General features: G+C 53.8%; 1 non-coding gene across 1 annotated transcript; it reads right to left on the bottom strand.

Annotated features, from left to right (window-relative positions):
- Positions 1–8,705: 8,705 nt before the first annotated feature.
- TRNAE-UUC (transfer RNA glutamic acid (anticodon UUC)) lies at positions 8,706–8,777 on the bottom strand. Its single transcript has one exon. It is a non-coding gene; the product is annotated as a tRNA-Glu (tRNA).
- Between the last annotated feature and the right edge of the window lie 2,677 nt (positions 8,778–11,454).

Genomic DNA, 11,454 nt, shown 5'->3' with positions numbered 1-11,454 from the left:
AAAACTAGCCCACCAGCCCTGCTGAGTACACGTGCCTGGCTGACCACCGACTTGGACCGGGTACAAGAAGCCTTTCCCGTCAACGGGTTTTGCTATCTATTGCATCCACCTGACGCTTCACGTCACACGCACTGGGTTACAAAAGAACCCGTCCGCCGCCACAAGCACCACTTGGCAGCAGCGACGACCGACTGAGAGCAACAACTTATTGTGTCTCTGCGTTTTGCTGCAGATTGCCTTGTGCCGTCTGCACTTTCCGCTCAAAACTAGCCCACCAGCCCATCTGAGTACACGTGCTTGGCTGACCACCGACTTGGACCGGCTACAATTTGCATTTTCCGTCAACGGGTTTTGCTATCTATTGCATCCACCTGACGCCTCACGTCACACGCATTGGGTTACAAAAGAAGCCGCCTGCCGCCACAGGCTCCACTTGGCAGCAGCGACGACCGACTAAGAGCAACAACTTATTGTGTCTCTGCGTTGTGCTGCAGATTACCTTTTACCGTCTGCACTGTCCGCTCAAAACTAGCCTTCCAGCCCAGCTGAGTACACGTGCTTGGCTGAACACCGAATTGGACCGGCTGCAAGGAACGCTTCCCGTCAGCGGTTTTCCCCATCTACAGCATCCACCTGATGCCTCTCATCAAACTCATTGGGTTAGAAAAGGACCTGTCCGCCGCCACAGGCTACACTTGGCATCAGCGACGACCGACTGAGAGCAACAACTTATTGTGTCTCTGCGTTTTGCTGCAGATTGCCTTGTGCCGTCTGCACTGTCCGCTCAAAACTAGCCCACGAGCCCATCTGAGTACACGTGCTAGGCTGACCACCGACTTGGACCGGCTACAATTTGAGTTTTCCGTCAGCGGGTTTTGCTATCTGTTGCATCCACCTGACGCCGCACGCCTCACGCATTGGGTTGCAAAAGAAGCCGTCCGCCGCCACAGGCTCCATTTGGCAGCAGCGACGACCGACTGAGGGCAACAACTTATTGTGTCTCTGCGTTTTGCTGCAGATTGCCTTGTGCCGTCTGCACTGTCCGCTCAAAACTAGCCCACCAGCCCATCTGAGTACACGTGCTTGGCTGACCACCGACTTGGACCGGGTGCACGGGGTGTTTCCGGTCAGCGGATTTCGCTATCTGAAGTATCCACCTGACGCCTGACGTCACACGCATTGGTTACAAAAGAGTATAAGCACGCGAAAACAGTAATGATTCCCAAATCAGGTAAACCACTGCAGGTAAAAAACCTCAGGTCAGAAGAGCGTGTTGTCGGGCAAGTTCGCTTTGCATTATATGGAAGAAGTTAGCACAAAATTTAGAGGGAGACCGAGAAGAAGCACACCAGACGACAGACGATCGCTTTCCGACGCCGGGAATCGAACCGGGGCCTCCTCGGTGAAAGCCAGGTATCCTAGCAACTAGACCACGCCGGCCAGCGCTCGTCTGTCGTCTGGTGTGTTTCTTCTCGGTCTCTGTCTGGGTTTTGCGCTAACGTCTTCCATATTAAAACCTCAGGTCGATATCTTTAGCCTCTTGCCTGGGGAAATTATATGAAATAAATAGTACCACGCGGTTGGAGGATTACTTGCAGGAAAACGAGCTATACACCCATAGCACGTTTGGTTTTAGGGCAGAACTGTCCACGCAAGACGTCCTGCTGCAGATCTCGGAGGAAATATTAACCAACGTACCCAGATTCGGCGAACGCATAATCATGGGCCTGGACATTAAAGGTAGGTTTGATAACGTTAGCCACGAAGCCATACTAACAGGGCTGAACGATCTGAACTGCCGAAAAAGAATCTACGCACACGTAACAGCTGTCCTCACGAAGACAAAGGCTAGAATATCAAACACCCAATAAGGGAACGCCGCAAGGGTCAATGATTTGTCCCCTACTCTTTAACATAGCAATGGTTAAGCTGGCTAGACAGCTAGAAACCATTCGAGTCATAAGGCATGCAATGTATGCGGACGACATCACTGTGTGGGTCACGGAGGGCTCATTCAGCGAAAAGGAGGCGAAACTGCAGGCTACCGCAACGTGCGTAGAGAAATGTGTTAGAGCCAGGGGCTTAGCTTCCTCGACTGAAAAATCAGAACTACTAAGGGTCTGGTGAGGTAAACTCAACCTATCAATACTGGAAACAGATGAAATAAAACTAAATGTTTATCTAGAATGGCAACCCATACCGGATAAAACAACCAACAGAATATTAGGGATGTGGATTAAATCCAACCAAAGGTGCACGTAGGCATTGGGTTAGAAAAGGACCCGTCCGCGGCCACAGGCTCCACTTGGCAGCAGCGACGACCGACTGAGAGCAACAACTTATTGTGTCTGTGTTTTGCTGCAGATTGCTTTGTACCTTCTGCACTGTCCGCTCAAAAGCGGCCAACCAGCCCAGCTGAGTACACGTGTTTGGCTGACCATCGACTTGGACCGGCTACAATTTCTGTTTCCCGTCAGCGGGTTTTGCTATCTACTGCATCCACCTCACGCCTCACGTCACAGGCATTGGGTTACAAATTGACCCGGCCGACGCCACAGGCTCCACTTGGCAGCAGTGACGTCAGACTGAGAGCAACAACTTATTGTGTTTTGCGTTCTGCTGCAGATATCCTTGCGCCGTCTGCACTATCCGCTCAAAACTAGCCCACCAGCGCACCTGAGTACACGTGTTTGGCTGACCACCGACTTGGACCGACAACAATTTGTGTTTCCCGTAAGCGTGTTTTGCTATCTACTGCATCCACCTCAATCCTCACGTCACACGTATTGGGTTCCAAATTGACTCGGCCGACGCCACAGGCTCCACTTGGCAGCAGTGACGTCAGACTGAGAGCAACAACTTGTTGAATTCTGCGTTCTGCTGCAGATTGCCTTGCGCCGTCTGCACTGTCTGCTCAAAACTAGCCCACCAGCCCAGCTGAGTACACGTGCTTGGCTGACCACCGACATGGACCGGCTACAATTTGCGTTTTCTGTCAGCGGGTTTTGCACCTATTGCATCCTCCTGACGCCTCACGTCAAAGGCATTGGGTTACAAAAGAACCCGTCCGCCGCCACTTTCTCCACTTGCCAGCAGCGACGACCGACTGAGAGCAACAACTTATTGTGTCTGCGTTTTGCTGCAGATTTTCTGGTACCGTCTGCACTGTCCCCTCAAAACTAGCCTATCACCCCAGCTGAGTACACGTGCATGGCTGACAACCGACTTGGAACGGCGGCAAGGAGCGCTTCCCGTCAGCGGTTTTCGCCATCTAGAGCATCCACCTGAGGCCTCTCATCACGCGCACTGGGTAAAAAAAGGACCCGTCCGCCGCCAGAGGCTCCACTTGGCAGCAGCGACGACCGATTGATAGACAAATTTATTGTGTTTTGCGTTCTGCTGCAGATTGCCTTGCACCGTCTGCACTGTCCGCTCAAAACTAGCCCACCAGCTCAGCTGAGTACACGTGTTTGGCTGACCACCGACTTGGACCGACTACAATTTGGGTTTCCCGTAAGCGGGTTTTGCTATCTACTGCATCCACCTCACGCCTCACGTCGCACGCATTTGGTTACAAAAGGACCCGGTCGACGCCACGGGCTCCACTTGGCAGCAGTGACGTCAGACTGAGGGGAACAACTTATTGCGTTCTGCGTTCTGCTGCAGATTGCCTTGTGCCGTCTGCACTGTCCGCTCAAAACTAGACCAACAGCCCAGCTGAGTACACGTGCTTGGCTGACCACCGACTTGGTATGGCTACAATTTGCGTTTCCCGTCCACGGGTTTCCTCTTTACTGCATCCACCTGACGCCTCACGTCACACGCGTTGGGTTGCAAAAAAAAACCGTCCGCCGCCACAGGCTCCTCTTGGCAGCGGCGACGAACGACTGAGAGCAACAACTTATTGTGTCTGCGTTTTTCTGCAGATTGCCTTGTGCCGTCTGCACTGTCCGCTCAAAACAAGCCCTCCAGCCCAGCTGAGCACACGTTCTTGGCTGAGCACAGACTTGGACCGGCTACAATTTGCGTTTCCCGTCAGGGCGTTTTGCTATCTACTGCATCCAACTGACGCCTCACGGCACACGCAATGGATTGCAAAAGAACCCGTCCGCCGCCAGAGGCTCCACTTGGCAGCAGCGGCGACCGACTGGGGGCAATAATTTATTGTGTCTGCGTTTTGCTGCAGATTGCCTTGTACCTTCTGCACGGTCCCCTCAAAACTAGCCTACCAGCCCAGCTAGGCACACGTGCTTGGCTGACCACCGACTTGGAACGGCTGCAAGCAGCGCTTCCCGTCAGCGGTTTTCGCAATCTACAGCATCCACCTGACGCCTCTCATAACAAGCATTGGGTTAGAAAAGGAGCCGTCTGCCGCCACAGGCTCCACTTGGTAGCAGCGACGACCGACTGAGAGCAACAACTTATTGTGTCTGTGTTTTTCTCCAGATTGCCTTGTACCGTCTGCACTGTCCGCTCAAAACAAGCCCATTAGCCCAGTTTAGTACACGTGCTTGGCTGACAACCGACTTGGAACGGCTGCAAGGAGCGCTTCTTGTCAGCGGATTTCACCATCTAGAGCATCCACCTGACGCCTCTCATCACACGCATTGGCTTAGAAAAAGACCCGTCCGCCGCCACAGGCTCCACTTCCCAGCAGCGACGACCGACTGAGAGCAACAACTTATTGTGTCTTTGCGTTTTGCTGCAGATTGCCTTGTGCCGTCTGCATTCCGCTCAAAACTAGCCCACCAGCCCAGCTGAGTACTCGTGCTTGGGTTACCGCCGACTTGGACCGGCTACAAGAAGCGTTTCCCTTCAGCGGCTTTCGCCATCTACAGCATTCACCTGACGCCTCACATCACACGCATTGGGTTACAAAACGACCTGGCCGCCGCCATGGGCTCCTCTTGGCAGCAGTGACGTCAGACTGAGAGCAACAACGTATTGTGTTTTGCGTTCTGCTGCAGATTGCCTTGCGCTGCCGGCACTGTCTGCTCAAATCTAGCCCACCAGCCCAGCTGAGTACACGTGTTTGGCTGACCACCGACTTGGACCGGGTACAATTTGTGTTTCCCGTCCGCGGGTTTCGCTATCTACTGCATCCACCTCACGCCTCCCGTCACGCGCATTGGGTTACAAATTGACCCGGCCGACGCCACAGGCTCCACTTGGCAGCAGTGACGTCAGACTGAGAGCAACACCTTATTGTGTTCTGCGTTCTGCTGCAGCTTGCCTTGTGCCGTCTGCACTGTCCGCTCGAAACTAGCCCGCCAGCCCAGTTGAGTACACGTGCTTGGCTGACCTTCGACTTGGTATGGCTGCAATTTGCGTTTCCCGTAGCGGGTTTTGCAATCTACTGCATCCACCTGACGCCTCACGTCACACGCATTGGGTTAGAAAAGGACCCGTCTGCCGCCACAGGCTCCACTTGGCAGCAGCGACGACCGACTGAGAGCAACAACTTATTGTGTCTGTGTTTTGCTGCAGATTTCTTTGTACCGTCTGCAACGTCCGCTCAAAAGCGGCCCACCAGCCCAGCTTAGTACACGTGCTTAGCTGACCACCGAATTGAACCGGCTGAAAGGAGCCCTTCCCGTCAGCGCTTTTCACCATCTGCAGCATCCACCTGACGCCTCACGTCACACGCATTGGGTTACAAAAGAACCCGTCCGCCGCCACAAGCACCACTTGGCAGCAGCGACGACCGAATGAGAGAACAACTTATTGTGTCTTTACGTTTTGCTGCAGATTGCCTTGTGCCGTCTGCACTGTCCGCTCAAAACTAGCCCACCAGCCCAGCTGAGTACACGTGCTTGGGTTACCGCCGACTTGTACCAGCAACAAGGAGCGCTTCCTGTCAGCGGGTTTCTCCATCTACAGCATCCACCTGACGCCTCACATACACGCATTGGGTTACAAAAGAACCCGGCCGGCGCAACAGGCTCCACAAGGCAGAAGCGACGACCGACTGGGAGCAACAACCTATTGTGTCTATGCATTTTGCTGCAGATTGCCATGTACCGTCTGCACTGTCCCCTCAAATCTAGCCTACCAGCCCAGCTGAGCACACGTGCTTGGCTGACCACCGACTTGGAACGTCTGCAATGAGCGCTTCCCGTCAGCGGTTTTCGCCATCTAGAGCATCCACCTGACGCCTCTCATCACACGCATTGGGTTATAAAAGGACCCGTCCGAGGCCACAGGCTCCACTTGGCACCAGCGATGACCGACTGAGAGCAACAACTTATTGTGTCTGTGTTTTGCTGCAGATTGCTTTGTACCGTCTGCACTGTCCGCTCAAAAGCGGCCAACCAGCCCAGCTTAGTACACGTGCTTGGCTGACCACCGAATTAGATCGGCTGCAAGGAGCCCTTCCCGTCAGCGCTTTTCACCATCTCCAGCATACACCTGACGCCTCACATTACACGCATTCGGTTACAAAAGAACCCGGCCGGCGCCGCAGGCTCCACTTGGCAGCAGTGATGTCAGACTGAGAGCATCAACTTATTGTGTTCTGCGTTATGCTGCAGATTGCCTTGTGCCCTCTGCACTGTCCGCTCAAAACTAGCCCACCAGCCCTGCTGAGTACACGTGCCTGGCTGACCACCGACTTGGACCGGCTTCAACAAGCCTTTCCCGTCAGCGGCTTTCGCCATCTACAGCATCCACCTTACGCCTCACATCAAACGCCTTGGGTTACAAAAGATCCCGTCCGCCGCCACACGCTCCACTTGGCAGCAGCGACGACCGACTGAGAGCAACAACTTATTGTGTCTCTGCGTTTTGCTGCAGATTGCCTTGAGCCGTCTGCACTGTCCGCTCAACCTAGCCCACCAGCCCGGCTGATGCTTTATGCTTTTTGGGGTTTAACGTCACAAAGCGACTCAGGCTATGAGGGACGCCGTAGTGAAGGGCTCCGGAAATTTCGACCACCTGGAGTTCTTTAACATGCCCTGACATCGCACAGCCCACGGGCCTCTAGAATTTAGCCTCCATCGAATTTCGACCGCAGCGGCCGGGATCGAACCCGCGTCTTTCGGGCCAGCAGCCGAGCGCCATAACTACTGAGCCACCGCGGCGGCGTTCCAGCCCAGCTCAGTACACGTGCTTGGCTAACACCGACTTGGTCCGGCTGCAAGAAGCGCTTCCCCTCAGAGGTTTTCGCCATCTACAGCATCCTCCTGACGCCTCTCTTCACACGCATTGGGTTAGAAAAAAAAAAGGACCCGCACGCCGCCACAGGCTCCACTTGGCAGCAGAGACGACCGACTGAGAGAACCACTTATTGTGTCTGCGTTTTGCTGCAGATTGCCGTGTGCCCTCTGCACTGTCCGCTCAAAACTAGCCCACCAGCCCTGCTGAGTACACGTGCCTGGCTGACCACCGACTTGGACCGGCTTCAACAAGCCTTTCCCGTCAGCGGCTTTCGCCATCTACAGCATCCACCTTACGCCTCACATCAAACGCCTTGGGTTACAAAAGATCCCGTCCGCCGCCACAGGCTCCACTTGGCAGCAGCGACGACCGACTGAGAGCAACAACTTATTGTGTCTCTGCGTTTTGCTGCAGATTGCCTTGAGCCGTCTGCACTGTCCGCTCAAAACTAGCTCACTAGCCCATCTGAGTACACGTGCTTGGCTGACCAACGACTTGGACCGGCTACAATTTGCGTTTTCCGTCAACGGGTTTTGCTATCTATTGCATCCACCTGACGCCTCACGTCACACGCATTGGGTTACAAAAGGACCCGTCCGCCGCCACAGGCTACACTTGGCATCAGCAACGACCGACTGAGAGCAACAACTTATTGCGTCTCTGCGTTTTGCTGCAGATTGCCTTGTGCCGTCGGCACTGTCCCCGCAAAACTAGCCTACCAGCCCAGCTGAGTACACGTGCTTGGCTGACCAACGACTTGGAACGGCTACAATTTGCGTTTCCCGTCAGCGTGTTTTGCTATCTACTGCATTCACCTGACTCCTCACGTCACAAGCATTGGGTTGCAAAAGAACTCGTCCGCCGCCATAGGCTCCACGCTGCAGCAGCGACGACCGACTGAGAGCAACAACTTATTGTGTCTCTGCGTTTTGCTGCAGATTGCCTTGTGCCGTCTGCTTTGTCCGCTCAAAACTAGCCCACGAGCCCATCTGAGTACACGTGCCAGGTTGACCACCGACTTGGACCGGCTACAATTTGAGTTTTCCGTCAGCGGGTTTTGCTATCTGTTGCATCCACCTGACGCCTCACGTCACACGCATTGGGTTGCAAGAGAAGCCGTCCGCCGCCACAGGCTCCACTTGGCAGCAGCGACGACCGACTGAGAGCAACAACTTATTGTGTCTCTGCCTTTTGCTGCAGATTGCCTTGTGCCGTCTGCACTGTCCGCTCAAAACTAGCCCACCAGCCCATCTGAGTACACGTGCTTGGCTGACCACCGACTTGGACCGGGTGCACGGGGTGTTTCCCGTCAGCGGATTTCGCTATCTGAAGTATCCACCTGACGCCTGACGTCACACGCATTGGTTACAAAAGAGTATAAGCACGCGAAAACAGTAATGATTCCCAAATAAGGTAAACCACTGCAGGTAAAAAACCTCAGGTCAGAAGAGCGTGTTGTCGGGCAAGTTTGCTTTGCATTATATGGAAGAAGTTAGCACAAAATTTAGAGGGAGACCGAGAAGAAGCACACCAGACGACAGACGATCGCTTTCCGACGCCGGGAATCGAACCGGGGCCTCCTGGGTGAAAGCCAGGTATCCTAGCAACTAGACCACGCCGGCCAGCGCTCGTCTGTCGTCTGGTGTGTTTCTTCTCGGTCTCTGTCTGGGTTTTGCGCTAACGTCTTCCATATTAAAACCTCAGGTCGATACCTTTAGCCTCTTGCCTGGGGAAATTATATGAAATAAATATTACCACGCGGTTGGAGGATTACTTGCAGGAAAACGAGCTATACACCCATAGCACGTTTGGTTTTAGGGCAGAACTGTCCACGCAAGACGTCCTGCTGCAGATCTCGGAGGTAATATTAACCAACGTACCCAGATTCGGCGAACGCATAATCATGGGCCTGGACATTAAAGGTAGGTTTGATAACGTTAGCCACGAAGCCATACTAACAGGGCTGAACGATCTCAACTGCCGAAAAAGAATCTACGCACACGTAACAGCTTTCCTCACAAAGACAACGGCTAGAATATCAAACACCCAATAAGGGAACGCCGCAAGGGTCAACGATTTGTCCCCTACTCTTTAACATAGCAATGGTTAAGCTGGCTAGACAGCTAGAAACCATTCGAGTCATATGGCATGCAATGTATGCGGGCGACATCACTGTGTGGGTCACGGAGGGCTCATTCAGCGAAAAGGAGGCGAAACTGCAGGCTGCCGCAACGTGCGTAGAGAAATGTGTTAGAGCCAGGGGCTTAGCTTCCTCGACTGAAAAATCAGAAATACTAAGGGTCTGGTGAGGTAAACTCAACCTATCAATACTGCAAACAGATGAAATAAAACTAAATGTTTATCTAGAATGGCAACCCATACCGGATAGAACAACCAACAGAATATTAGGGATGTGGATTGATTCCAACCAAAGGTGCACGTAGGCGTTGGGTTAGAAAAGAACCCGTCCGCGGCCACAGGCTCCACTTGGCAGCAGCGACGACCGACTGTGAGCAACAACTTATTGTGTCTGTGGTTTGCTGCAGATTGCTTTGTACCTTCTGCACTGTCCGCTCAAAAGCGGCCATACAGCCCAGCTGAGTACACGTGTTTGGCTGACCACCGACTTGGACCGGCTACAATTTCTGTTTCCCGTCAGCGGGTTTTGCTATCTACTGCATCCACCTCACGCCTCACGTCACAGGCATTGGGTTACAAATTGACCCGGCCTCCGCCACAGGCTCCACTTGGCAGCAGTGACGTCAGACTGAGAGCAACAACTTATTGTGTTTTGCGTTCATGCAGATTGCCTTGCGCCGTCTGCACTATCCGCTCAAAACTAGCCCAGCAGCGCACCTGAGTACACGTGTTTGGCTGACCACCGACTTGGACCGACTACAATTTGTGTTTCCCGTAAGCGTGTTTTGCTATTTACTGCATCCACCTCACTCCTCACGTCACACGTATTGGGTTCCAAATTGACTCGACCGACGCCACAGGCTCCACTTGGCAGCAGTGACGTCAGACTGAGAGCAACAACTTGTTGAATTCTGCGTTCTGCTGCAGATTGCCTTGCGCCGTCTGCACTGTCTGCTCAAAACTAGCCCACCAGCCCAGCTGAGTACACGTGCTTGGCTGACCACCGACATGAACCGGATACAAGAAGCGTTTCCCGTCAGCGGCTTTCGCCATCTACAGCATCCACCTGATGCCTCTCATGACACGCATTGGGATAGAAAAGGACCCGTACGCCGCCACAGGCTCCATATGGCAGCAGCGACGACAAGACTGGGAGCAACAACCTATTGTGTCTATGCATTTTGCGGCAGATTTCCATGTACCGTCTGCACTGTCCCCACAAAACTAGCCTACCAGCCCAGCTGAGTACACGTGCATGGCTGACCACCGACTTAGAACGTCTGCAAGGAGCGCTTCCCGTCTGCGGGTTTCGCCATCTAGAGCAACCACCTGACGCCTCTCATTAGACGCATTGGGTTAGAAAAGGACCCGTCCGCCGCCACTGGCCCACTTGGCAGCAGCGGCAACCGACTGAGAGCAACAACGTATTGTGTCTGTGTTTTGCTGCAGATTGCTTTGTACCGTCTGCACTGTCCGCTCAAAAGCGGCCAACCAGCCCAGCTTATTACACGTGCATGGCTCACCACCGAATTGGACCGGCTGCAAGGAGCCCTTCCCGTCAGCGCTTTTCACCATCTGCAGCATCCTCCTGACTCCTCTCATCACACGCATTGGGTTAGACAAGGACCCGTACGGCGCCTCACGCTCCACTTGGCAGCAGCGACGACCGACTGAGAGAACAACTTATTGTGTCTCGGCAACCGACTGAGAGCAACAACGTATTGTGTCTGTGTTTTGCTGCAGATTGCTTTGTACCGTCTGCACTGTCCGCTCAAAAGCGGCCAACCAGCCCAGCTTATTACACGTGCTTGGCTCACCACCGAATTGGACCGGCTGCAAGGAGCCCTTCCCGTCAGCGCTTTTCACCATCTGCAGCATCCTCCTGACTCCTCTCATCACATGCATTGGGTTAGAAAAGGACCCGTACGGCGCCTCACGCTCCACTTGGCAGCAGCGACGACCGACTGAGAGCAATAACTTATTGTGTCTTTGCGTTTGCTGCAGATTGCCTTGTGCCGTCTGCACTGTCCGCTCAAAACTAGCCCACCAGCCCAGCTGAGTACACGTGCTTGGGTTACCGCCGACTTGTACCGGCTACAAGGAGCGCTTCCCGTCAGCGGTTTTCTCCATCTACAGCATCCACCTGACGCCTCATGTCAC

Source organism: Amblyomma americanum, chromosome 9, assembly GCF_052857255.1.
Source record: "Amblyomma americanum isolate KBUSLIRL-KWMA chromosome 9, ASM5285725v1, whole genome shotgun sequence".
In the NCBI taxonomy this organism is placed as follows: domain Eukaryota; kingdom Metazoa; phylum Arthropoda; class Arachnida; order Ixodida; family Ixodidae; genus Amblyomma; species Amblyomma americanum.
Note: the sequence above shows the minus strand (reverse complement) of the source record. Positions and strands in the feature narration are given on the sequence as shown.